The sequence below is a fragment of the Mustela nigripes genome, chromosome 14 (genome assembly GCF_022355385.1).
Source record: "Mustela nigripes isolate SB6536 chromosome 14, MUSNIG.SB6536, whole genome shotgun sequence".
In the NCBI taxonomy this organism is placed as follows: Eukaryota; Metazoa; Chordata; class Mammalia; order Carnivora; family Mustelidae; genus Mustela; species Mustela nigripes.
Window position 1 is genome coordinate 86434244 of NC_081570.1, and position 22486 is coordinate 86456729.

The 22486-nt window shown below is 40.1% G+C and overlaps 1 long non-coding RNA gene across 1 annotated transcript in view; it reads left to right on the plus strand.

Moving 5' to 3' along the window:
- Positions 1 to 14442: 14442 nt before the first annotated feature.
- The window catches only part of LOC132002257 (uncharacterized), a 13843-nt gene continuing 5799 nt past the window's right edge, over positions 14443 to 22486 (plus strand). The window contains exons 1-3 of the long non-coding RNA XR_009399780.1: positions 14443 to 14594; positions 14681 to 14859; positions 18908 to 18950. This is a non-coding gene — a long non-coding RNA (uncharacterized LOC132002257). The remainder of the gene's footprint in view (positions 14595 to 14680; positions 14860 to 18907; positions 18951 to 22486) is intronic.

Below are 22486 nucleotides of genomic sequence, written 5' to 3' on the forward strand. Positions count from 1 at the left end.
GCTCTCTGTTCAGAGGGGAGCCTGCTTCTCCCTCTCCCTCTGTGCTCTCTCTGACTCTCACTCTTTCTCTCAGGTAAATGAATAAAATCCAAAAAAAACCAAAAAAAAAGTCTTCTGGGAAACATTTAAAAAAAGAATCTGATCTCTAACTTCTGCCTCCCCCCACCGCCATGTCAACCTCCTCCTCTGAGATTACAATTTAATAAGCCTGAGCTGGTTTTCTGGAAATATGTATTTTGTCAAAGATGCCTTGAGTGATTCTGATGATACTCTACATCTGAATATATCACTGCTTTAGAGCGGGGGTTACTTCAGCTGATATCTAATCCAAAACTGGGCCAAACAGTAGACCTGGCTCTTTATAACCAACTTGATTTTCTGGGCGGCTGGTGGAAGACCAAGTAGCTCCGAGTAGGCCACAGTCATTGAACACCAGGATCACAAAGTCTGCTCGGGCACTGTTGGTCTAAGGGCAGAGTAACATTCAGTACATTCTGGAAGGGGTTGCCTGGGTGGCTCAGTTCTTAAGCGTCTGCCTTCTGCTCTGGTCATGATCTCAGGGTCCTGGGATTGAGCCCTGCATCAGGCTCCTTGCTCAGTGGGGAGCCTGCTTCTCCCTCTCACACTGCCCCAGCTTGTGTTCCCTCTCTTGCTGTGTCTCTCTCTGTCAAATGAATAAAAATGAAATCGTTAAAAATAAATAAATTCTAGAAGAACATTGTTTTACAAAACATCCTGATATTCTTATACAGCAAGTTTATTTTTTCTTACAGTTTTGGTGATCCTCTTTTCTCCATTATAAACAAGTTTCAAAGGTTCTTCCTCAGTTGCTTTCTTTTTTCCCTTAATATAGCAAGTGTGTTTATAATGGAGTACTCTGTTTCTGAGGGGTGGAAGTGAGGAGTGAAAAGAATTACTTAATATAGAGAAAACATATTAATCCCACGAGATAGAAGTATAAGAAGTAATGGACAAAAGCTTAGTGTTTGAAATTTCATATTTTAATGATAGTTTAGCTGGATGAGCACCAATTACATTTGAGGAATTGAATTCGCAGGAAAACTGGAAAGGGCTGTAATAAATAATCTTCTAATTACTGTTTATCCATATTTCATGCATTTGCATATTTAGCCAGGTGCATTTCTGGGGAGGGGGTTCTATTCATACTGCAACTCTGAAAAGAAGACTACATTTTATTATTCTAAAAGATGCATCTCAGTTTCTTTAGAATGTGATATGCTTTTGCTGACTAAACAGCATTACCTCTTAGTAAAGCCCAGTGCTATAATTTGACCCCTCTGGCAAATTAAATACAATTATGCAAACTACTAGGATTTGGGTATAATCTAATTAATACGGTACATATGAAGCAGATAGTAATTTCCCTGGTTGAAAACTAGATTGCCTTCTTTCACGTTTGAACTATGTTTTAGAAAAACATTGTCCTATGTAAGCAAGACTTCGTTATCTTTTGTATTCTATTTGTTCAGCTCTGTGACGGACATGTTTAGAAAAATAAAGCCAAAATTGGAATATTCAAATGATGACATTTTGTTCAGATATTTAAAATTACAAAACAGAATATTACGTGAAACTAGGAAAGAATTCCTTTTGAGTTGATTGCTTTTGTCTAGCAAAGTGTAAATGGAACGCTACTTTAATTTTTTTCTCTTTATATAGCTAATATTAGGGTTAAATATGATTTAGTGGAAATAATTCCGTTCACTGAAACACAAATTTTGGGGAGTTGAAATTGACCTGGATTAAGCTTTCTGAATGATATTTATAATCACTAAATACGGAATACTATGTTTAAAATATTTGAATCACATTAACATTAATCAGTACTGCCTGTGTGCACTAAGCAGAAATCAGGAAAGATTTGCTTTTATTCCCTTTACTAAGAAAACTAAAGAAATTATCCCTCTTATACAGAAAAAAGAGAAACTTTTTTCCTTTTTTTTTTTTTCTTCCTACAAAAGTGAATTTCATGTGTAAGAGGAATTCTGGCTTCATAGCACTGAATATGAGTCTTTTGTACAAAGGAAATGTACAGAGTGTACCAAGGCTTCTTGTGTGGAATTGTCATTTCCAAGTGTGTGAACACAGTCTGCTCATTTGTTCCTTAGCTTCTTGGGGAGACTGCCAACAAGGATGCCAACTCTTAAGCTGTATTGTGCAAGGATTTCCAGGCCACAAAGATCTGGACTTTTTTCATAGGTAATGTCAGTGTCATAAAGGCCCCTAAACAGCTGTTGGGGGAACAACTTTTAGAAAGCAGTGGCCTGTGTTAGTTTTTTGTTCTCTGTTAGCAGAGAAGTGCTCAGTTTAGCGGGTGAAGAGGAAAACAGTTCTGTTAGGAATTCTAATACTATCTTCTATAATTTGCTTGTAAACCTGAAATGACAAGTATGTTCCCAAGACATCAAGAAATATTAGCTGTCTTTGTGTTGTGAGTATGTGTAATGGTGCAAATAAATAACCCCATTTCGAAGTGACCTTCCCAGCTATTTTCAATACGCCAGTTTCCCCACTATGGGCTGCTGACCGCTGGGATGGGGAGTGGGAGCACAGAATCAGCAAAGAAGTGGGGGTAGGAGTAGGGTGGGCAATAATCCATATATATATGTCAATTTTCATAATTGAATGATCTTAGAAATTCAACCACTGTGATGTGATAGAAGAGCACCCTCAAATGTTTCCTATCAAAGACAAAAATCATTTCATATCTTGAACTTGCATCACATTAAGCCAGGGTGGAATGAGTAGGTGAGGTACAGATGACATAATACTGGTCATGAGTTGATAAATTTGTATGATGGATATATGGAGATTTAGTATAGTCTTTCCTTTTAAGTTTGTGGGGTTTTAAAAAAATTTCCCTTATTATAAATTTAAAAATTATTATACCTCAAAAGTCTGGGAACCACACTTTATATTAAATTGTCAAGTAATTTGTTTACAAATTCTTCCATTGGATACTCAAGCAGGCAAGCTGTTCAAAGCGAGGGTTAATTAGGTTACTGAAGAATACATAACACATACATTGTCAATCACTTGTTTACTCTGGGACTATCCAGATGTACTATTTTTACACTGAACCTAATCTTTATCTCGCACCAAGAATTAAAAAAGGGAAAACAGCATTCGCACGTCTATAATGGGTTATGGGATGTATTGATTGAGAGAAACCTAAAAATTAAAATGCTTTTCTCACTGTCACCCGTTAAGTCCTTTCTCACCCCTCCCTCTCTCTTTCTCTCCCCCTCTCTGCTTTTCTCTAATGCAGCTATATTTACCCTAAGTTTAAAGAGAATGACCTATTTCAAAATCGAAGTGGCAAACACAAATTAGAATGCATCCTTTTAGTCTGCTCCTCACAACCAATCCGTCTTCGGTAACTGTTCTACTTTTCTTTAGCCTTGGCAAGCTATTCAGAACAACATTTCCTTCTTTTCATTCTGATGCTGGACGATTGTTTGGTGCTGATACGACACTGGCTTTTCCCATAATTTAGCCTAGAGAGTTTTACACTAGAGAGTTTCAATGTGTTTAGATTGTAAAGCTTTCTCCGAACACTTTAGTAACGGAACTCCATGTTCTAATGGCCCCAACGAAGTTGTTTTAAAGACTTTTCCCTCTGAGTTTTCATCAAAATTCAGTTCTGTATTAATGTTCGTGGTTGATTGTCACTTTACCCCAGAGATAAATTAAAACTTGTACAGAGATGGTCATTTCCTGTTCAATGTGTTTTGTTCCTGTGTACAATGTCAGCCTTCTTATTTACGTGTATGCCATTCCATGGGGGTACGTAACTTCCTGATGAGTCACTGGGAGCAACTCTTGGAAAACTAATGTAATCCCGCATGAAGTCCAGGTGAGTTAGGTTAGGGGTGAAGGATTATGTGATCATGGGTACGTGTATTCCTTTATTATGTAAGAGAAATGTTATTTACCATAGCATGGTTTATCAGTACAGATCACAAAGTTGTTTTTAACATCAGTTTTTTACATTCTTGTTTCCTCCTGATATACCCAAGGAGCTGGTCAGTAGGTTTTAAAATGTATACATAGAAAAACCAGGCAGACAATTGTAAGAGACATTGAGTTACTGAGAAACAAATAATTCAATAGCTTATGTTTTCTTTAATAAGGAATAGCTAGGAGTCTCTATTCTTTGGGTAGATCTTCTGCCTCCCACAGTAGATTTTAGAAATATCTGCATTCCTTAGGTATATGTCTAGTGGCAGAGTGGTCTTTAAACTTTCCAGTTCACATAGAGATTAATAACATTTTGAAAATGTTTGTGCCCCTCTTGCACGTTGTTACAGCTGAAAATTTTTATTGTGAGTACAAATAGATGCAGATGATGTAATTTTCTTCATATTGTAAATATTCTATTGGAAAATAAATCTCCTATTTTGCTTTTTTAATAGTAACTAATGGGATCTAAATACTGCAGCAATTTAATGCTCCACCATTCCCTTAAAAAAGTAAATCATTAATCTTTGTTTACAGGTATTTATGTCACTTTCCCCCTTATCTTACGGATTCATTCCACTTCATCCATGGAATTTTATTCTAATATAATATCTATTTATGCTTGATTATCTTTCATTTATGACCCTATGATGTTTTACTTCAACAAAAATATTTATATAAATTGATATTTAAAATTAAAAATATTTTATGTAACCATGAGGCTCAAAATTTTTCTGAAATGAGTCACCATTACAATGATTATTAATACACCATTGATCAAAAAATTTATAGTATTTGGGGTGCCTGGGTGGCTCAGTGGGTTAAAGCCTCTGCCTTCAGCTCAAGTCATGATTCCAGGGTCCTGGGATCAAGTCCTACATCAGGCTCTCTGCTCAGCAGGGAGCCTGCTTCCTTCTCTCTCTCTCTCTCTCTGCCTGCCTCTCTGCCTACTTGTGATCTCTGTCACATAAATAAATAAAATCTTTAAAAAAATTTATAGTATTTGACTTCAAAGTAAACATAATTTTATTAGAGATACATCTCAGTGAAATGGATGTGAGGTGAATTTTAGATTCTACCTTTTTTCCCTTTTGGGGCTTTTATTTTATTTTATGATTAGTTCATGTATCTATTCATGAATAGTTGTTGCTTATTGCTGGAATGAGACAGGTTTAGCGTCAATAAACTTCTAGTTTTATTTTTGTAGTTGCATATTCTAAGAAGCCTTATTCATGTACATAAGTAGATAACTCTAAAAAGAGGGTTCTTTGTTTGTTTAAATGAGAATTTAATTAAACTCTTTCCATTACTTCTGAGTCATAGGTCCCAAATCACTTGGTAATCTTTAATTTAAAAATTGGAGATTGATCAGTGGACAACTTCATGAGGTTTCATACTTGGCCACTACTTCCCACTGCCTTCCTTCTAGGACCTTCTAAGTGAGGAACTGAGAGCTTAAAAGTTTCTCCAAGACTTCCCAAATCTCACTATCCTCTCAGCCCAAAGGGCAGCCCTATCACTGCGGCTTCTCTGACTAGCTAGTCAAGGGGTGGTCAGCAGGCAACATATGCATAGACTTGGCCCTTCCAACATGCATCTAATGTCATGGTAATTTCTAGGTGACTCAGTGAAGGGGAAGCTCCAGATTGTGTTTCTATGGTGGAATGATAGTCTTCATTCTTATCTTCATCTGTAAAATGTGGATAATATTAATATCTACCTCCCAGGGTGGCCTGGGTGGCTCAGTACGTTAAGTGTCTGCATTTGACTCAGATCATGATCTCACGGTCCTGGGATCGAGACTTGCATAGGTTTCCTGCTCAGCGAGGAGCCTGCTTCTCCCTCTGTTCCTCTCCCTCTGATACCCTCCCCACTCACGCTCTCTCTGTCTCTCTAATGGATGAATAAAATCTTTAAAAAAAATAACTATCTACCTCACAGGATTGATTGAAGGGTCATTTGGGATGATACATGTGACACTTCTTGGGAAACAAAATTGTGACACAAATATTAGTCGATCCACTAGTTGAGGGTATTTGAATGTCATCTGTCCCAACCCTCTTGGTCAGACAAATTGGATCTGCTTACAGAGCACGATGCTAAGAAACATACAAAAATGCAGCCCACCCATTTGGACCTGCTGCTGCTTCTTGTTCTCTGATGGCTTGGTTCTCCAGCAAGGATTTTGCCAACCTCAGTAGGCTCCCCCTTGCTTTGATGAGAATTTGGACACTGAGAGGTACTTCTCTCAGCAGTCGCTCCTAAAATAATCCTCAGTGCTTTCTCTCTCATTCCATGTGTGGTACAGTGCTGAAGAAGAGGCCCTCCTGTCTTCTTCCTTGGTCTCTTGCAGGTTGGATTGATCACAGACAAAAGCCCTCACTGGAGAAGACAGACGGGATAAATTTGTGCACACACAGATGAGACTTTAAATGAATCAAGTTGTTCAGTAAAACAGTAGATAAAACTAACACTTTACATTAAGGAAGTTTAAGGAGAAGTGACTAGAAGGATTTAACATCCAGTTGTGTACAACTTTCTTTCTTTTCTTTGTCCTTCTTCTTCTTCTTTTTTTTTTTTTTTTTGCTTTTTTAAGTTTTTAAAAAAGATTTTATTTATTTATTTGACACACAGGGAAAGAAATCACAAGTAGGCAGAGAGGCAGGCAGAGGCAGAGAGAGAGGGGGAAGCAGGCTCTCCACTGAGCAAAGAATCCAATGTGGGACTCGATCCCAGGACCCTGGGATCATGACCTGAGCTGAAGGCAGAGGCTTAACCCACTGAGCCATCCAGACACCCTTTTCTAAATTTTTTTAAATTTTATTTTTAAATATTTTCAATGTTCCAAGACTCATTGTTTACACACCACACCCAGTGCTCCATGCAATACGTGCCCTCCATAATACCCACCACCAGGCTCACCCAACTCCCCACCCTCTTCCTTCCAAAACCTTCAGTTTGTTTCTCAGGGTCCATAGTCTCTCATGGTTTTTCTCCCCCTCCAATTTACCCTAATTCACTTTTCCTTTCCTAAAGTCCTCTGTGTTATTCCTTATGTTCCACAAGTAAGTGAAACCATATGATAATTGCCTCTCTGCTTGACTTATTTCACTCAGCATAATGTCCTCCAGTCCCATTCATGTTGATATGAAAGTTGGATGTTCATCCTTTATAATGGAGGCATAATATTTCATTGTATATATGAATCATATCTTCTTTATCCATTCGTCTGTTGAAGGGCATCTTGGGTCTTTCCCCAGTTTGGCAATTGTGGCCATTGCTGCTATGAACACTGGGATACATATGACCCTTCTTTTCACTACATCTGTATCTTTGGTGTAAATACCCAGTAGTGCAATTGTAGGGTCATAGGGAAGCTCTATTTTTAATTTCTTTTTTTTAAAATTTTTTATTTTTTTACAAACATATAATGTATTTTTATCCCCAGGGGTACAGGTCTGTGAATCGCCAGGTTTACACACTTCACAGCACTCACCATAACACATACTCTCCCCAATGTTCATAACCCACCCCCCTCGCTCCTGACCCCCCACCCCCAGCAACCCTCAGTTTGTTTTGTGAGATTAAGAGTCACTTACGGTTTGTCTCCTTCCGATCCCATCTTGTTTCATTTATTCTTCTCCTACCCCCGTAACCCTCCACGTTGCATCTCCATCTATTTTAAATTTCTTAAGGAATCTCCACACTGTTTTCCAAAGTGGCTGCAACATCTTGCATTCCCACCAACAGTTTAAGAGGGTTCCCCTTTCTCCACATCCTCTCCAACACTTGTACAACTTTCTTTTGATAAAAATATAAATTAACAATATTTCTGTGATGAAAACCCAGAAGAGTCAAAGAATTCTTAACAGAGACTTTACTGTATCTTTTTCTATTTTTTCTTTCTTACCAAACTCTTTGTGATTTACTGGCCATAATCTTGCTTCAGATTGATGCTATATGTTTTTTTTTAAGACTGATTGATCGATTTATCTATCTGTCAGAGAGAGAGTACAAGCAGGGAGAGCAGCAGTCAGAGGGAGAAGAAGTCTCCCTGGTGAGCAAGCAGCCTCATGTGGGATCAATCCCAGGACCCTGATCTGACCTGAACCGAAGGCAGACACGTAACCAACTGAGCCACCCAGGTGCCCCTGGATTGATGCTGTATAATACTGGGGCAGTAAACTCAGTTGTGCGGTATTGAGTAGAAAATTCTTTTCCAGACTCCAGGGTCAATCAATTGACACCTTGACGACAGAATTTGATGACATTTAAACCTGGAGATCTTGATTAAAATGTTGGGAAAATTTAATGAGTTAGCAGCATTTACTGTGAACCCACAGGAAGTGTGACACTGTAGTATTTAGTAAGTATGTGGCACTTTATTGATCTGAAACCCTCCTCAAAAGTGAAACTTAATCACCATAGAAAGGATAACCCCATCCATTAGTGGAAGAAGCCCCTACCTTCTATCTACTCACAACTCCAAGTCTGGTAAACCTTTTAACCTTTACTTGTACTTGGGTCAGAGGTAGTGATGACATCCAGTCACTGATAAAGAAATGAGCTGGGAATACAGAGAATAAGATGTTAGAAGATGAGACTTAATTGAATATAAGTAACTCCAGGCTAACTAGTATGGTGCTAGAAATCTTACAGATGCTCAGTTAATATTTGTTGTTGAGGCCGTTCAGGCATCCTTGCTTTTCCAAAATCTCTTTACAAACAGCACATTTGAGCTTGTCTGGGCTCTGACGTTCATCTCATATTATTTTCTCTGCACGGAAGAAAACACATTCTTAGGTTTTTTGAGATTGTTTGTTGTTGTAAAACTCCTATTTTTTTTTTTTTTACATTTATAGTCCCCCTATAATTTAACATTTTCAAAAATCTACAGTTATTCTCCCTTGTTTTTTTTTTTTTTTTAAGATTTTAGTTATTTATTTGACACAGAGAGAGACAGCAAGAGAGGGCACACAAGCAGGGGGAGTGAGAGAGGGAAAAGCAGGCTTCCCGCTGAGCAGGGAGCCCCATGTGGGGCTCTATCCCAGGACCCAGGGATCATGACTTGAGCCGAAGGCAGATGCTTAACGACTGAGCCACCCAGGCTCCTCTCTCCCTTGCTTTTAAAAAATATATATATTATTGTGGTAAAATATACATCACATTAAATTTATCATTTTAATCATCTTAAGGGTACAGTTCAGTGGCATTAAGTACATTCACAATGTTGTGTCACTTTTTTTTCTAGCTGAACAGAATTTCTAATGTGTCTGTGACAAAGACGGATGAAGTATTAGGTAAGAAATAGTCACAGGCAGTTTAAAGGACAGACATCTCTTAATCACCGAATACTTAATAGGGGACACAAACATATACAACATGTGAATCAAGTAGATCCCGACTACCACCCCAAAGAGTCAGGAAAGCTCCTTAGCTGTTGTGTAATATGCAGCACGAGATCATGATCGGAACAGGATTATCGTATATCAGGCCAACAAAAACTTGGCATTGATGCATAATTAATGAACTGGGAAATGGATTAATGAGATTTCTCTCTCATTAATGTTTTGTTAATATTTGGCATGAAAGCAAAGCTGCATTAATTAGTAGAGTGTGGTGTGTGTGGGGGGGTGTGGGTGTGGGTGGGTGTTGTGTGTCTGTCCACGGGTGGAGCTAACATAGTTCCTTTGCTGTGTTTCCCTTTCTCTGCTCTTACCCTCCTTCCCCATTGCCATTCCCTCATCACTCCTGTTCTTCTCAGGACTGCAATTGTGTTTTTATATGCAGGTGAGGGGGAAGGACTGACAGCTTGAATGATTCCATTTTTAGATGGATGTTTGAGCATATATGAATTAATCGATATTTCATAATCTAGGTAGTGAAAGCCCTCCTTTTTCTCAGAGCAAAGAGAACATTGTGCTCTGTGTGTGCAGCTTAACTACCATTAATGTTAATTAAATCATGCAGGCAAAGCCCCTTTCTTGAGTTGATAACATGCTCGACTGTACATCATTGTCAATTATACATCCACTCTTAATCATCTTGGGAAGCAGAGTGGTAAATCCCCCTTGGATCCAAAGCCCCACAGGGGCTTTGGTGTAGGGATTACTGGCCAGCATTAGGATAGGAACTTAAAATCCTAATGCTTTCTTTTCCTTCAAACTTATTCTACTATTGTTAATTAAGTCGAATATTCCCCTAGGAAGTATGCAAATGTGTGTGTGTGCACACGTGTGCATGTGCCTGTGCGTGCGCTCTTGTGTGTGTGTTTGGGATGGGAGTGAGACGAAGATAAAGCAATGGTGAAGGCAGAACATTTTTGCACTCATATTTGGGGGCTACAAAAACGTATGGCTCATTTTTCTAAAATCTTGTGTTTGAACGTGTCTTCGCAGATAGAAGACCTTCCATGTCGTTGTAACTCTGATAGTTTTGTTTCTGGACATGAAATAGCCACTGTTGGAAGCTTGACTAACCATGTGGCTAAATAGTTCCTCATCCAACAGATAGTCACTGAAATCTGCTGCTGCTGCTGCTGCTCCTGCTCCCGTCAGGGTGTTCTCTGTCTAGTGGGAGAGACGAGAGCCTTCAGTTTGTTAGAGCTTACCTTCCAGCTGGAGAGAGATGAAAGGTAAGGCTGGAGGGCTGGGAGAGGCCAACCACGGGAACCCCTGCGCTCCACCTTGTCCTAGCAGGATAAGAACGGCTGTCACCAACAAGGGTCTGAAATGCTGAAGTGGAGTTCTCACTCCCAGAAACAGTGAGTGCGGGCCTTCCGCCCCCTGGTTCTAGCCAGGGCATTGAGTCGCAGGCTGGAGCCCAAGTGGGAGAAGTTAGACCTGGACCCACCCTTTGGTGGCACACTTCCTCTCTCCCTGCTGTGACCACATGCTCATATTTATGCCTGAATTCCCAGGACAACAGTTCATACCGTCCTCTTCCACTCTGAGCGGTGTCCTGATTTGGACAAGAAATCATATGAGCATCCTAATTTCTCCCACATTCCACTGGCCGGAATCCAATCACAAAGTCGCACATGCCTTCAAGGGAGGTGGGGAAATCTATGTCCTGGAAGGAAAAGGCAGTAGGAGTTTGGTGAATGTGAGGCGTTCCCTTGCCACAAAGGGAAGGAGGTGAAGACTTGTCCTCTGTACCCAGTGCCTTTGAGCCATTGCCATTTAAACTCTGATATTCCGTTTAAATCTTCTGGTTTATTTTTTTAAAAAAATCATTTGAATTTTGAATCCTGCTCCATCAAATATTTGTGTTCTTCTTAAAATAAAAATACTTGCTTTATTTCTGAAAAATCTTCTCAAATAAATATGTTCTGGGAATATTTGCTGTGGTTCATTGTCATTTCATTGACTCCTTGGAGGATTATATCAATAGCAAGTTTGAGACACACACCCCTGAATGGTCTTAGGCAGAATAGTGACCAGGCCACTCTGCCTACTGGTGATCTCTCTGTCAAATAAATAAATAAAAATCTTTAAAAAAAAAAAAAGAAAGAAAGAAAGAAAAGAAAAGCCCACTCCAACAGCTGTGTGGCGTGTAGATTCCAGGAGACAGAGAGTGGGAAGGACAGTTCAAACTCTCTAGTTATCTGAGGGAAAGACGACAAAGGATCTGATCAGTGCTGGTAGGAATGTCAGGAGATGAAACTGGTAGGGCTAAACCAAAAACTAAATTACTGATAAATAGAACTATGTAAAAATTATGTGCTTCAGCAAAGGATGTTATAAAGTTTGAAAGGCAAAGAATAAACTGGAAAAAAATAGGTGGCACATTTATGAATGATGAAAGTGTTGATCTCCCTAATATACAAAGACACCATGACTCCCTAAGAGAAAACGTTCTAACAGGAAAACGGAGGATGACTGGGTGGCTCAGCTGCCTTTGGCTCAGGTCATGATCCTAGAGTCCTGGGATCCAGCTCCAGATCAGGCTCCCTGCTCAGCTGCCTTTGGCCCTCTCCCTTTTTATGTTCTTTCATTCTCTCTCTATCTCAAATAAATAAATAAAGCATTAAAAATAAAAAGAAAATGAATCTCTCTCTCACACACACACACACACACACACACACACACAGCAATCTTCAAAGAATATAAATAGTCTGCAAAAGGTTAAAACCTCACCAAAGATCAAAAAATAGAAATAAAAAGATGAGAGCTATTTTTTATTATCACATTAATAAAGAAGGTCATATAAGAGCACACATATGTATTCAAGGTGTTAGCATTAGTGCTGTCAGTAACAGTTAAAATTGAAAAAATAATTTCCTTCAAAGGAAAATCTATTAAATAAATTATGACCTATCCCCTCAATGGAATATTATGCAACCACTAACAATGATTGTATGTATCCATGTTAATGGAAATAGACACCATGACCCACTAGTAAGTGAAAACAAAAGATTAGCAAACTCCTTGTGTAACATGCCTCACTTTCTGTAAAATTATCTGCACACGTGTGCAGGAATGTGCCTGTGAGGCTTTTTGACAAAATATTAAAACTGTCTATTCCTAGATGGTAGATTGGGAGATGATTTTTATGCTTTCTCTATCTTTCTTTATTGTCTTAAAATTTGAAAACAGACATGTATCATTTCTGATTTTTTTTTTAAGATTTTATTTATTTGCTTAACAGACAGAGATCACAAGTAGGCAGAGAGGCAGGCAGAGAGAGAGGAGGAAGCAGGCTCCCTGCTGAACAAGGAACTTGATGCGGGGCTCGATCCCAGGACCCTGAGATCATGACCTGAGCCGAAGGCAGAGGCTTTAACCCACTGAGCCACCCAGGCACCCCCCATTTCTGATTTTTAAGTAAATAAAACTATCATTGGAGGAAATGAAAACAGCAGATCTCTTTATCCTTCGGAGTAAAAATGAGGAGCAATTGGCAATTGGTTGTATCTAGAAAGTGAAAGAGAACGGTTGGTCAAGGATGACTTCTGGTCCTCTCTCCTTGCTATTTTCCAGCCCTGGCTGAAGGGCAGCCCTCCATTGCCTGACCCATTGCTGCTCTTTGCAACTTCTCTTCTCGCATTCTTCCCTGCCTAACGCTGGTCCCACTGTTGAGTCCTCTGCACACTGTGGCCAATTTCAGAATGTTCTCTTCATCTACTTTCTTAGCTGAGTGGCAGAAGTTTGGAGGTGAAGCAGGCCATTGGAAATGACCGACCCAAATACTGTCAGTTGGCTTGGGTTGTTTCGATGCCAACACGTGCTGGCCGGCATGGTCTGGCGTCAGAGAAGATGAATGTGTGAACTACCAAGTTTAAGAGGGTCCTGGGACTGGCTGTCTTTGTCTGATGAGGTTCAAAGTAGTAGGAAGGCCCATTGAGAGGCTAAGGATGGCCAGGGGTTTGCCAAGTTTGATGAGGGGCAGGGAAGCTCATTTATACTTGGACGCTCTGCTCAGAGTAGGAGCAGGATGCTGAGTAGTGGAAGCAAAGGCCAATGCCGGCTAACAACTTAAGAGGAACTGGCAACACGTTCTTTTTTCAGGATTGCAGTTTTGCCTTACAATTTTTTTTTTTTTAAGCCAGGTTTTGGGGATGCCTGGGTGGCCCAGTTGGTTGAGCATCTGCCTTTGGCTCAGGTCATGATCTCAGGGTCCTGGGATCGAGCCCCACATCAGGTTCCTTGTTCAGCAGGGAGCCTGCTTCTCCTTCTCCCTCTGCCCCTCCCTTGGCTTTTTGTGTTCTCCCAGTCATTCAAATCAATAAATCTTAAAAAAGAAATAAATCCACGTTATGAAGGCACAAGAGTAAATGTTGGCTGTAATAATGCAAAGGTTAAATGTTGGCTGTAATAATGCAAGTGTTAAATTTAAGAGCCCTTTATTGGTCAAGAAACATGAACGACTGAAGTTCCGAGATGTGTCAACTTCTTAAATCTTATTCTCTGCCATTTGAGGCTGACTCATCCCAGCCGTCATGGGCCGGGGCATTTCTTAGTATGCATTGAACTCATGCCAAACTATTGTTTCACACTGTTATTGTCTAAAAGACAACGTGTACTAGAAACGTGAAACAGGAAACGTCCATCTGAACTTATTACGGTAGAAGAAATTTTCCAGAGTCCATATGCTGATGTAATTATTTTCAGTTTTATTTATTTATTTTTTTAAATTATTTAGTGACTAGGTCTTTGGAACAATTGTCTTTGCTGTTATGAACAGAGCGTCTAGCTTGCTATCTGTCTTGTAGAAGAATAGAGCCCTGAAATTACCACAATAGGGTTTTACATTGTTTTTGGACTAACTTTTAAGGATTTTTATTTGCTCATTTGGGGTGTGCGTGTGTGCGTGAAGCACATATGTATTTGAACGTCTTAATCTCGATTTTCTTCGGTGGGTCCTTAATTCATTTTACGTTGAAATTTTTCTGCATCTTCAGAGTGTATGGCACATGCCCTATTCCCTTCTGTTCCAGTACTATGTTTTGTACAGTTTCCTGTAAATAGCAGTAGACACTGGCGGGTTGGCTCAGTGTTCTTGCAGTATTTACAGCGGACATTTCTCGGCATAATTAATCTCTTTTTAAAATGTTGGTCCCATTCTCATCAGCACCGACCCAGGGCCTTGAAATGAATCGAAATGCTGAAGGGGTGAGGATCAAAGCTTCATCTGGGTCTACGGATGAGGTGAGAGGGAAAAAGCCCCCACAAATCTCGTACTTTTTTCTCCCGAGCAGTGAAAAGCAATAAGCTGTACTCTAGAAAAGAAAGGAAACAGGAATTACGAGCCTTTTCCCTACATGGTACACTGTCTTCGGTTTAGAGCAAAGCAGAAGCTGGCCGGTTTTTGAGTTCTGTAGCATATTGCAGTAAGGGTTGGATTTAGGAGCATCGAGAAGCAGAGGTCTTAATTCAGGTATGACTGTGTTTTTTCTTTCTCTCTTTCACTTAATTTAAGTAAGCGTATATTGTTTTATATTTGTTTGAGTGCGTGATCTGTTTTCATCCCGTATGTACCTGATAAACTCCATTTCATCCCATATGTTCAGTTCTTTCTCTTCCAAGTTTATAGAATCCCAGAAATCCTTTTCTCCAGAGAAAATGCTATCATTAGTACGATTAATTCTAATGTCAATTTGAACTTCTTTATTCCAGCACACTCTGCAGCATGAAATCTTGAAGAGTAGCTGTAGAGAATGAATGATTGGTGCTCAGCCAAGCTTTGCTTAGGTCTTTCCACCACCAAAACAATTAGGTGAAAAGGGGAAAATTCAATTGGCTATTGTTTTATCTGCCTGGTCCCAAACAGCCTATACGAATATTTTGGGAAACTTTTTGTACACTGGCAGTTGTATTTTCCTCATGTGGCAAAAAGGATTCAGAGCAAAAGTTTCATTTTTTAAGAAATAGCCATTTCAGAAACAAATGAGGTCAATGAGCTTCTTGTTTTAGGAAGGGGGGTAGTTGGGACGTTGGAGTGAGAGGAAGTCCTGTGTCAGAGGGCTCTGTGCACACTTTCCTGAAATACCTCAGCTATGTGTAAATGTAATCTGTTATTTTAACTATTCCTAATAGTTGCGTTTTGTCCTTTCTCACATTAAATTATAAAATCGATAACATAAATATGGCGGATCTTTATTTTTTCAAGGATTCCTTTCCTACCTCCCCTAGTCTCTAACAGGTCGCCTTTCATCCTTTCCAAAGACTTCAGAAGCTAATCAGTTTATTGTTAAAAAAATAAACACACTTTAGGAGACTACTGACCATTAGTCAGAGGGAAGGCCCTGAGTCACCCAAGTTTCTGCAGCTGGCAAAAAGGTATGAAAAAGCTCCTGGCCAGATCTGTATGTGCTGGAGCATCTGCATACGTCGGGGAAACACGTTCATGGCACCCAGTGAAGAAAGGAAATGGTAAACGTAATGCAGTGGGCTTCTGTGCCTCAAGTGAAGCTTCATATTCAAAGGATATAGGATCTTCATTTTTCCAGGGGAGGGGGGTGGGGGATGGGGCACTAAGGAGGGCACGTGATGGAGTGAGCACTGGGTGTTCTGTGCAGCTGATGCATCTCTGAACTCTACCTCTGATACATTTTATGTATCATACATACATAATAATACATTGTATGTTAATTAATAGAATTTAAATAAAAATAAATTTTAAAACATTTTTTTCCTTCTCCTCCTCTAGCTAAGTATTTCAGTTTTGTATTGAAATGTTCCCTAGAGTCACAAAATACTTAACAGACTCCATAAAGAAGAAAGACTCAGGAATCAGAGGACAGTCACCTAACATAACTTCTTTGGGAAGTATTCAGGAAAGCAGCCTCCCTCCAAAGCCCATGGTTAAATGAATCAGCGCTGCTTTCTCAGCGTGTTTTGAATTCCCACTGAATGCAGTGAGTACAGGAATCCTAAGCAGCAAACATTTAAGGATTTTGTCAGGGCAGGCACTGATCCTAAAGTTCTCACCTCTAACAGGGTCAGGCAGATTGCCTTGGTAAATTGTAAAGTGGGCTTTTGAAGACAAAACTGCAACTTAAATGTTCACATATGTACCAATTGCTTGAATATTTTCAGAGAAAAAAAAATGAATGTCACTTATTTTTCAGTATAAGGTGTGATGACTATACCAAAACCCACAAAATGTGAAAGAGTAAAGAAAAGCTGTCAGGTGACAACCAATTGTTTTTATTCCAGAGATATAGGTAAGAAATATGAATGAATAGATAGATAGATGATCGATAGATAGACAGACAGACAGATAGATATGGAAGGCTACAGAAGAAACTAGAAACTGGTTGTCTTTGAGGAAAAGAGTTGAGGGCCTAGCATTCAGATATAATGCACAGTTTATAATATTGTAATATTTTAATTTCTTTCCTTGTACATATACAGCTTTTTTAAAAGAATGAGAAGTGCTTTAGAAATGCAAATATTTTCACCGTGAAGTCTTTATTCCCATAATACTAAAAGTAAATGCCTGGCCAATAGATTCTGTGCTGTTACCATGACATCCCCTGATTTTCTTTACCTGATAACACCAGCTTGTGTCTCTAAAACTCTTTAAAACTCCCAAAATGATTTCACCTATATTACCTAATTTGTAAGATCACTTTCTTATTTATTATTATTTGTTACTTAGCTCTTCAAGTTTTCTTCTCTTAATATGTGATCATCATATTGAATTGCAGTGGTCTTGTTCCCCTGTACCACACACAAAAACCATGAAGATATTTTCTTCAGTAGTTTCTAATCAAGGTCTATTTGATACTTTAATGCTTTCTTCTATCAGTCCTGGATGAAGCTATAACAGAATTATAAAGCTTAGGCTGTCAGAATAGAGACCATCAGGATACGGTTTTTCTTGAGAGCTATGTGGCATTCTATCACGATTCAGTTTGATGTTACCTTTGTCTTATCCCACTGGGCCCAAGCCAGAGTGTTCAAGAGTGGACCCTAAGGGTAAATGAAAATAGTAGTCAAAATTAAATGGAGGGGGGTGCCTGGGTGGCTCAGTGGGTGAAAGCCTCTGCCTTCAGCTCAGGTCATGATCTCAGGGTCCTGGGATCAAGCCCCGCATCGGGCTCTCTGCTCAGCGGGGAGCCTGCTTCCCTCTCTCTCTCTCTCTGCCTGCCTCTCTGCCAACATGTGATCTCTGTCTGTCAAATAAATAAATAAAATCTTTTAAAAAAATTAAATGGAGGGTGTGGCAAGGGAGTGGGCCTATAGGGTATTATGAAATTTGTCTGTCCCAAAATCTTTCTCTGCAGAGGGGGTAAATACCACTGCTTTTCATACAAATAGATGATCAGGTAAGGGAAAAAAAGCTATTCTCTTTCCTTGTATTTGCTTTATTAGGTTTACAGACATACCTTAGTCCTCTTTTTTTCCATTAATGCTCATCAGGCTCAATCTCTTTCCAAGTGCTGTTCTGTTTAGCAATATTGTTGCAATTGGTTTATCCAGCCATTTTATACTGAAAAGGGTGACGCAGATGGTGGGTGACCCACTGTGAGGGGGCTGATGGCTCCCCTGATGAACATCCCTGTTCAGTTCTTTCAGAGATTCTCCTGCCTGCCAGCGATTAAGAATACCTTGAATAACAAAGAGGGAGACCCTTGTCTACTGTTCTGCATTCTTTCTTCTGTTAAAAAAAAGACATCATAGGTCCAGAATGGAGTTACTTGTACTAAGCCCATGTCCCCAAACCAAGACTTACTACCTATATTAATTACAGTTTCAACCTCTCCCAGGAATGGAAACTTAGGCCAGTCAACCTGGAATTACCTGGTCAATGCTAGTGAGGTCATTGTCTGATAGGCCTCTCTGACCTCCCCTGAGGAAGGTGAGACTTTGCCTGAAGCAATCCACTCTTTGCTAGAAGTTTTCTTGTCCTGCCTCTTTCTGCCTATAATCATCTTCCACTTTGTACAGCTCCTTAGAGCTCCTTTAGAAAAAAAAAAAATTACATATGTATTTGAGAGAGAGAGAGCATGGAAGGAGAGGGAAGGGAATCTTAAGCAGACCTCGCCTGAGCCTAAGGCCTGAAAAGGGGTGTGATTGCACAGCCCTAAGATCAGGACCTGAGTTGAAACCAAGAGACCATCGCTTAACCAACCGAGTCACCCAGACACCCCATAAGAACTTATTGGTGTGGGGTTTTTTTTTAAGACTTTTTATCTTTTTATTTGAGAGAGAGAGAGCAGGAGTGGCCTGGAGGAGCAAAGGGAGACGATCAGCAGGGTCCCTGCTGAGCAGAGAGCCAGATGTGGGATTCAATCGCAGGACCCTGAGATCATGACCTGAGCCAAAGTCAGACCCTTAACCAACCGAGCTACCCAGGCGCCCCTCAGAGTTCCTTTTTATTTGCTAGATGGTATGCTACCTCATTCATGAATTGTTGAACAAAACCACTAAGATCTTTAAAATTTATTTGGTTGAATTTTGTTCTCTTGCTTCTACAGGGGCACTTCCAGACTATTCTCAAAGAGTGGCCAACATGAAATGGTAATGTAATCCACAACCTGTCACTCTTCTCCTCGAAACTCTCCAATGGCTTCCCACTTCATGTAGAGTGGAAGCCAGACAGGCCCGGCATCCTCTCCTACATACTCTGACTTCTCCGCTCTGCCCCAGCCACACCACCCCCGTTGCTTTTGTCTGAAAGTGCTAGACACACTCTCACGTGGTGGTTTGGCTCTTGTTTCCCTCCCCAGAATGCTCTCCCATGGATATCCACGTATCAGTCTCTCATCTCCTTCAAGATTTTGTTCAAATGCTCATTGTGGTGTGGTTCTTCTGACCAACCCAGTGAAATCTACAGTCTCCCTTTGCTTTGTACCTTTGGTCCCTTCGTGCTCTAGTTTTCTTCATGGTACTTCCACCATCTGGTTTCTTATATATTTTGCTTATTTCTTTTATTTCTTCTCTCTCTTCTCTGCATAAATGTACTCCTTGATATTGGGGATTTTTGTATGACTCGTTCCCTCCTGTGTTCCAGCATGGTGCCTGACACTTGGCAGGTACTACTATATAAAGACTCAACCACTACTTACTAAATATTCGTTTGAGGGAATGCACGAACGCATTGCAGAAAATGCATTTCCTGTCAGATATGGTCTGGAAAGCACATGTGGCAAGCAGCAAGGAATCTGAATTTCGGTTTGACTGGGTCTCCTAGAAGCTGGGTCTTCTATGCAGTTCCACCTCTGAGCCTTATTTTCCTAATTTTTAAAAAACCTATCTTGCGGGGAGGAGTCAAGATGGCCGAGAAGTAGCAGACTGAGTCTACTTCAGGTAGCAGGGGATCAGCTAGATAGCTTATCTAAAGATTGCAAACACCTCCAAATCCAACGGCAGATCGAAGAGAAGAACAGCAATTCTAGTAACAGGAAATCAACCACTGTCTGAAAGGTAGGACTGACAGAGAAGTGAATCCAAAGCGAGGGGAAGATAGACCCAGTGGGGAGGGACCGGCTCCCGGCAAGCATTGGAGCAACGGAGCACAAAATCAGGACTTTTTAAAGTCTCTTCCGCTGAGGGACATCGCTCCAGAGGCTAAACTGGGGTGAAGCCCATGTAGGGTCAGCATGGCCTCAGGTCCCGCAGGGTCACAGAAGGATCGGGGGTGTCTGAGTGTCACAGAACTTGAAGGTATCAGAATGGGGAAGCTGGCTACAGAGACAGAGCCGAAGAGTGAGCTCTTAGCTCGGGGTTACCTTGAACTGGTCGCAGGCTCAGTGAGCTCGGAGCGTGGCCAGAGGCCACGGAGACGGGAGTAATTGGGCGCTGTTCTCTGAGGGCGCACTGAGGAGTGGGGCCCTGGGCTCTCGGCTCCTCCGGGCTGGAGATCAGGAGGCCGCCATTTTCATTCCCATCCTCCAGAACTCTACAGAAAGCGTTCAGGGGACAAAAGCTCCTGAAAGCAAACCCAAGCTGATTACTCAGCTTGGCCCCTGGTAAGGACGGTGCAATTCCGCCTGAGGCAAACACACTTGAGAATCACTACAACAGGCCCCTCCCCCAGAAATCAACAAGAAATCCAGCCGAGACCAAGTTCACCTACCAAGGAGTGCGGTTTCAATACCAAGGAGAGCAGCGAAATTCCAGAGGAGGTGAAAGCAAAGCACAGAACTCATGGCTTTCTCCCTGTGATTCTTTAGTCTTGTTGTTAATTTAATTTTTTTTCTTTCTCAATTTTTTTCTCTTCTTCTGCTAAATTTTTTTAACTTTTACCCTTTTCTTTTTTAACGTTTTTAATTAGTTTATCTAATATATATATATATATATTATATTTTTTCTTTATTCATTTTCTTTATTTTAATTGTTTCTTTCTTTCTTTTTTTTTTTTTATGAACCTCTTTTTATCCCCTTTCTTCCCGCCATGATTTGGGATCTCTTCAGGTTTGGTTAAAGCATATTTTCCTAGGGTCTTTGCCACCCTTTTAGTATTTTACTTGCTCCTTCATATACTCTTATCTGGACAAAATGACAAGGCAGAAAAATTCACCACAAAAAAAGAACAAGAGGCAGTACCAAAGGCTAGGGGCCGAATCAATACAGACATTGGTAATATGTCAGATCTAGAGTTCAGAATGACGATTCTCAAGGTTCTAGCTGGACTCAAAAAAAGCATGGAAGATACTAGAGAAACCCTCTTGGGAGATATAAAAGCCCTCTCTGGAGAAATAAAAGAACTAAAATCTAACCAAGTTGAAATAAAAAAAGCTATTAATGAGGTTCAATAAAAAATGGAGGCTCTCACTGCTAGGATAAATGAGGTAGAAGAAAGAATTAGCGATATAGAAGACCAAATGACAGAGAATAAAGAAGCTGAGCAAAAGAGGGACAAACAGCTACTGGACCATGAGGGGAGAATTTGAGAGATAAGTGACACCATAAGATGAAACAACATTAGAATAATTGGGATTCCAGAAGAAGAAGAAAGAGAGAGGGGAGCAGAAGGTATATTGGAGAGAATTTCCCTAATATGGCAAAGAGAACAAGCATCAACATCCAGGAGGTGCAGAGAAACCCCCTCAAAAATCAATAAGAGTAGGTCCACACCCCGTCACCTAATAGTAAAATTTACAAGTCTTAGTGACAAAGAGAAAATCCTGAAAGCAGCCCGGGAAAAGAAGTCTGTAACATACAATAGTAAAAATATTAGATTGGCAGCAGACTTATCCACAGAGACCTGGCAGGCCAGAAAGAGCTGGCATGATATATTCAGAGCACTAAATGAGAAAAACATGCAGCCAAGAATACTATATCCAGCTAGGCTATCATTGAAGATAGAAGGAGAGATTAAAAGCTTCCAGGACAAACAAAAACTGAAAGAATTTGCAAAACACCAAACCAGCCCTACAGGAAATATTGAAAGGGGTCCTCTAAGCAAAGAGAGAGCCTACAAGTAGTACATCAGAAAGGAACAGAGACAATATACAGTAGCAGTCACCTTACAGGCAATACAATGGCACTAAATTCATATCTCTCAATAGTTACCTTGAATGTTAATGGGCTAAATGCCCCTGTCAAAAGACACAGGGTATCAGAATGGATAAAAAAACAAAACCCATCCATATGTTGCCTACAAGAAACTCATTTTAGACCTGAAGACACCTCCAGATTTAAAGTGAGGGGGTGGAAAAGAATTTACCATGCTAATGGACATCAGAAGAAAGCAGGAATGGCAAACCTTATATCAGATCCATTAGATTTTAAGCCAAAAACTATAATAAGAGATGAGGAAGGACACTATATCATACTCAAAGGATCTTTCCAACAAGAAGATCTAACAATTTTAAATATCTATGCCCCCAATGTGGGAGCAGCCAACTATATAAACCAATTAATAACAAAATCAAAGAAACACACAACAATAATACAATAATAGTAGGGACTTTAACACTCCCCTCACTGAAATAGACAGATCATCCAAGCAAAAGATCAACAAGGAAATAAAGGCCTTAAATGACACACTGGACCAGATGGACATCACAGATATATTCAGAACATTTCATCCCAAAGCAACAGAATACACA